Source organism: Cynoglossus semilaevis, chromosome 8 (genome assembly GCF_000523025.1).
Source record: "Cynoglossus semilaevis isolate Cse_v1.0 chromosome 8, Cse_v1.0, whole genome shotgun sequence".
Classification (NCBI taxonomy): domain Eukaryota; kingdom Metazoa; phylum Chordata; class Actinopteri; order Pleuronectiformes; family Cynoglossidae; genus Cynoglossus; species Cynoglossus semilaevis.
In genome coordinates this window covers 22,211,228-22,217,070 of record NC_024314.1, presented here as the reverse complement: position 1 = coordinate 22,217,070, position 5,843 = coordinate 22,211,228, and the positions used below count along the sequence as shown (strand labels likewise).

General features: G+C 41.8%; 4 non-coding genes across 4 annotated transcripts; all 4 read left to right on the top strand.

The window, feature by feature from the left end:
* The first annotated feature begins 100 nt into the window (after window positions 1–100).
* Window positions 101–173, top strand: trnak-cuu (transfer RNA lysine (anticodon CUU)). The gene has a single exon. It is a non-coding gene; the product is annotated as a tRNA-Lys (tRNA).
* A 285-nt stretch (window positions 174–458) lies between these two features.
* On the top strand, window positions 459–531 carry trnak-cuu (transfer RNA lysine (anticodon CUU)). Its single transcript has one exon. It is a non-coding gene; the product is annotated as a tRNA-Lys (tRNA).
* A 250-nt stretch (window positions 532–781) lies between these two features.
* On the top strand, window positions 782–854 carry trnak-cuu (transfer RNA lysine (anticodon CUU)). The gene has a single exon. It is a non-coding gene; the product is annotated as a tRNA-Lys (tRNA).
* Window positions 855–1,294: 440 nt separating this feature from the next.
* On the top strand, window positions 1,295–1,367 carry trnak-cuu (transfer RNA lysine (anticodon CUU)). Its single transcript has one exon. It is a non-coding gene; the product is annotated as a tRNA-Lys (tRNA).
* Window positions 1,368–5,843: the final 4,476 nt, after the last annotated feature.

Here is a 5,843-nt window from a genome sequence, read left to right as displayed (position 1 = left end):
CCGGTAACTACCACCTTACTGTCTTCCTTAGTTAAATTTCATACCCTTTAGGACCTGTAGACTTCTGGAGAAACTTTGAGGATGTGTGCTTCTATCTGTAGCCCGGCTAGCTCAGTCGGTAGAGCATGAGACTCTTAATCTCAGGGTCGTGGGTTCGAGCCCCACGTTGGGCGAACAATTTTGTAGACAAACTCAGCTATTAATAAATGACAATGTGTTGCACACTGGTGAAAAGGATCACAATCATATTGAAGATCATCATATGGAGGAACTCGTTGTTCTTGTGACCTATTGTTATATACCTATAACACCATAAACCGTGGCTCTGGGCAGGAACCTGGTTAGGTACCACATTCACAGGTCGCTACCACCTTATTGTTTTCCTTAATTAAATGTCATACCCTTTAGGACCTGTAGACTTCTGGAGGAAACTTTGAGGGAGTGACACCCTATTCGTAGCCCGGCTAGCTCAGTCGGTAGAGCGTGAGACTCTTAATCTCAGGGTCGTGGGTTCGAGCCCCACGTTGGGCGGAACAGTTTTGTAGAGCTACCAGGACAAACTCAGCTATGAAGAAAAGTCACAGGGAAGAGTGTTACAGTGATATCCAAAAACATCATTGGTGGAAACTCTTTCATTCTTCTCACTTATAGCTTTATATGATGTATAACACCAGAACCGTGGCTCTGGGCAGGAACTAAATTTAAAATTTTCCTAAATTTCTGTATGATTAGGACCTTTACACTTTTGCACAAAATTTGAGTGTGTTTATGTGTTCTTCCAGCCCGGCTAGCTCAGTCGGTAGAGCATGAGACTCTTAATCTCAGGGGCGTGGGTTCGAGCCCCACGTTGGGCGGAACAGTTTTGTAGATCTACCAGGACAAACTCAGATAAGAAGAAATGCCACAGGGAAGAGTATTACAGTGATATCCAAAAACATCATTGGTGGAAACTCTTTCATTCTTCTCACTTATAGCTTTATATGATGTATAACACCAGAACCGTGGCTCTGGGCAGGAACTAAATTTAAAATTTTCCTAAATTTCTGTATGATTAGGACCTTTACACTTTTGCACAAAATTTGAGTGTGTTTTTGTGTTCTTTTTTTCATTTGTCTCAGTTCACTTATTCCCTGATATACTGTATTACACCAAAACTCTGGTTCTGGTCAAGAACCTAGTTAGGTACCAGATCGACCGGTAACTACCACCTTATTGTCTTCCTTAGTTAAATTTCATACCCTTTAGGACCTGTTGACTTATGGAGAAACTTTGAGGATGTGTGCTTCTATCTGTAGCCCGGCTAGCTCAGTCGGTAGAGCATGAGACTCTTAATCTCAGGGTCGTGGGTTCGAGCCCCACGTTGGGCGGAACAGTTTTGCAAGTTGAATAGGAGAAACTCATCTACAAAGAGTCTCACTGGTTTGTTTTTATTTTATTGATATAGAAAACACCAAAAAACATGGCTCTGGGTAGGACCCTGGTTAGGTATCAGATTCATGGGTCACTGTAGTGGAGCTGCCCCGGCAGTGCTGTGTTGAACAAGCACCAGAAATGTCCATTAGAGTCGCTGTTGATGGATGACTTAAATGCAGAAGACACATTTTGTTGTGTGTGTGTGTGTGTGTGTGTCCATTGACAAATATAACATCCTCTCTGCTGCAACTTGTTGTAGACTGTGAGCCTGGAACCCACTGGATTGTTTGGTATGTAAAAGGCAAACACTCTGATCACATCATGCCCTACAGGACAAAAACACACGGGCTATTTTCCACTTAGGCGTTGCAAAAGTTAACTGTATCTTTTACAGGGCCATTAAGAGCGCCCATGGTGTGTATTTTAAGGGCAATTGCAGGTATTTGAAATCCATTTAATTCCTGACCCTGCCTCCTACTCACTCGTGCTCTGTCCTTGGACACTGGAGTGCAGCACAAACGGTTTGCAGTGTGCGGGGTCATTGAATGTTTTTGCAAAAATTTCCATTCCCTTTTTTCTGGTGCATCTGCAGTAATCACTCCAGTCAGTGGCACGCTGAATCAGCTGCTTATGAATTCTCTCTGTCTCTCTTGAGCCATGGAGCCTGAAGGTCTAACCTCCAGTTGAACTCTCATAGCTATCTGTGTGTGTGTGTCTCTATGTGTGTGTTTGTGTGTTTGTTTGTGTGGGTTGGGGTGGGTCTCACCTTAGGCCTTTGGTTATACCTGTTTACAGTTTACAGTTAAGCTCACTCAACTATCTATCTACCTATCTATCTATCTATCTATCATCCATGCATCCATCCATCCATCCATCTATCCATCTATCCATCTGTCCATCCGTCCATCCATCCATCTATCTATCCATCTGTCCATCCGTCCATCCATCTATCCAGCTATCCATCTATCCATCCATCTATCTATCCATCTGTCCATCCGTCCATCCGTCCATCCATCCATCTATCCACCCATCCATCCATCCATCCATTCAACATCCAACCATCCATCCATCCATCCATCCTTCTATCCATCCATCCTTCCCTTCGTATTTTTGTTTTCATTCTCCCCCTCCTTTGCCATTTTCTCTGTCTCTAAGGTCTCAGTGCCTGAGGCCGGAAGCAAGGGTCATTAAGGGGTGTGTGTGTTCGATTGTATGTGTGTGTGAGTGTGCGCTCATGAAACGAGGGCACTGGCCTTTCCTCCCCGTTCTAAAAAGGAAATACCAAATTATGAAGGGCCTCTCTCTCTCTCTCTTTCTCTCTCTCTCTCTCTCTCTCTCTCTCTCAGTCTCTTCTCTCCTCTATCACATTAACGTTTACATGTTCATGAATTAATCCCACACATATTATAGACATTTAGAGTCATTCCCATTATAATTCCAAAGGTCGAGTTACACAAGCAACAGGCTACAGAAAACCTGCGATATCCCGTGCTGCTAGGAGTAACGTCACATGACTTAACATCTGACCTATTTTGTTATCAGAGATCACATGATCACTATGCTGACAACAGCAGTTACAGTTACAATATTAGATCTGCCATATGTGTTCCCGAAGCCTATTCTGTAAAAACCCTTACTGGAAAATGTGAAAATGAACGGCAACTTTAGTCTCCAGTTAAAACGATGTTGTTTCCCAGACAGTGAATTATTTAAACAAATACGTCCAGAAGCTACAAACCTGGGCGTATTCCTGGCTGAAGTACTACAACACTGTAGAATATCTGGTGTATTTAAGCAGTGAAGTCAATGGTTTTACAGTCGCAAGACTGGTGAAGCAACATGTTACTTCACATATAAAACAATATGCAGATGATATGATAGTTATCATAACACCACTAAAATATCCTCCGACACTAACCATCAGTTAAGTAACTGACATATATTTAACTACAAACAAATTAAAACATTTAATTGCTTATTATTTATTAGAGCTTTTTTTTAAATATAAGTGCAGTCTTGAATTTTCCCTTCTCAAAGGTGAACGTGTTCCACTTTCTTTGCTCCTCTGTGACAGCAACTGAATATCTTAAACCTGTAGATAAAATATTTGAAGAGATTGTTTGAAGGATTTTTGACACACATTTTGCATATTTTTCAGAACTGAGAACTGAGCAAAAGTATAACCTGACTGAACAATTGTAAAAATAAAAAATAAAAAGTTCTTACTAAGATTCTGAGAGAACATTGGAGAAGAACGAGTACAAAAACAAAATTGTTAAAAGCAAACGTGAGAAAATAAAATAAAGGCTAATAGAGCGAAGACACACAAGGACAGCAAGACTGAACAATTGTGTGTGTGTGTCTGTCTGTGTGTGTGAGTGTGTGTGTGAGTGTGTGTGTGTTTGCTGGAGATGTGCCAGGGTGCCTGCTTCTCAGCCAGCCTGAGCTGGAGGGCCCCTGCTGGGGGTGGGGGGTTCAGGCGAGCCCCCTGCAGTTGCTGGCCTAGTGGAGCATGCTGGGAAAGAGAGGGGGAGGAGGGAAAGGGCAAAGGAAGGAGGGGCGAGAGCGAGGGATGGAGACAGACAGACGGATAGCCACAGGCGAAAGAGGAGGAGAGGGAGGAGGAGATGATGTTGATACAGTGAGAGAGGTAGAGAAGGTAAAGCCAGGGCCGGAATGTTGGAAGAATGCAGGGAATGGAGGAGTTTTCCTTTGACTGGGAGAAGAAAAGGATCAGAGATGAGGTGGTGGTGGTGGTGAAGAAGATGGAAGGGTGGACGACGTGAGACCCGGGGCGTTGTAAACACTCCTTTAATCTGGAGCACTCCACTCCTCCTACCTTCACTTTCACTCCTCCTCCTCCGCAGATGTTCACAAATCCAGATGTGTTGAGTAACATTTTTCACCGCAACCTCACATCAGTTGCCACATATTGGGATAAATCATGTCTTAAAGCAGTTATCCATGGAAATATATTGCTTGGGAACTCAACTGTTTTTTTTAAGTGTTGTTTTTTTTTGTTTTATTTTGTTATGCAGCAAATATCTATCAAACTGAAAAAGATGTTAAAGAAAATAGAGAAATAAATTAAAACCTTTGGGATCTTGAAATCTATATTTATATCAGATTATTACTGGATTAATGAGTTGAAGAAGATGAAGATAAAGAGTGTCTGCTGTCAGGGTTCTGATCTACAAAATAAAAATGGTGTTGAGGCCTTGAACCAGTGACCAACAGCACAAAGGTGTAACACACACACACACTCACTCTCCACCCCACCATCAGGCTGCGTGTGTGTGACGGCAAATTGAATCAGTCAAAAAAACGGATTGATTTGAGGTCATTTCTGGCTAACCTGTTCCTTGAAGCATGTCTAAGTGGGCAGGGCCGGGCCATGTCAAACTGTCATCCAATCAGAGCAGGTGTTTGTTTGGGAGGTGCAGGTCAGTGAGACAGGCCTGGGGGGAAAACATTGACATCAATGGCTTTTCTTGCTGGTTTAAAAAGGATAGAAATATTTGAGATGACATTTCAAGTGTCAAATGATTTACCTGAAGTGGACAAAGACTTCCTGGAGCTCAGCTGAGGCCGTGGGGAGCTCCACTGAGAGAACCACAGCAGCTACGGCTACGGCTAGTTAGCATGTTAGCAGTGTTCCTGGGAATGTCAGAGAGAAAGCAGCCAAACATCAACCAATTAATGGTAAGTCGATAAATACCGTGTGGTTTTTATGCCTAAAAACAATGTTATTACTTTTTTTTGTTCATGGTGAAGAGTCTTTAGCAAATTAATGAAGTGAGTATTGTTGTTGTTTGACAAAGTAGTGACATGTTGTGTTTTTCTGCTGTTTTAATGGGGTTTTTTTAGCGATGGAACTAAAGTTGTGTTTCACATATAAAATATTTTTTGAGGTGAATTTAGGAAGAATATTTTAGTGTCTGTGTTCAGGTATGTTTGAATGTGTTTAATATATACACATATACTAGGGTTTTGTGTGTAGGTTGAAGCCTCCACAGATGCACTCTGGGCGTTCAGATGGTAATTTAAGCATCTCAAAGCTGATTAATTTAAACATATTAATTTAAATAATTAATTTAATTTTTAATTTACAAACCCAACAACCCTGTCATATACAATTGTGTACAATTTGAAGTCACTTTTATTTTATACCAGATGTTTTCCACATGTGAACGAACTCCTTTTTTAAAAGTGCACATTAGGGTAAAAGCTTTGTTGGACGGACTGATGCTGAGCAGAGTTATAGTCAAATTGTCGGACAATGGATATTGGAGCTGGAGCTGCAAGGCAGGAGAAAATTAGAAGACCCTAGGAAACATTCGGAGACATAATGGGAGAGGACATAAGGATGGTTTGTGTGACACTGGAGGAAGTAGAAAAAAATGGTGTGAGATGCAGGCAGACCCCTGAAG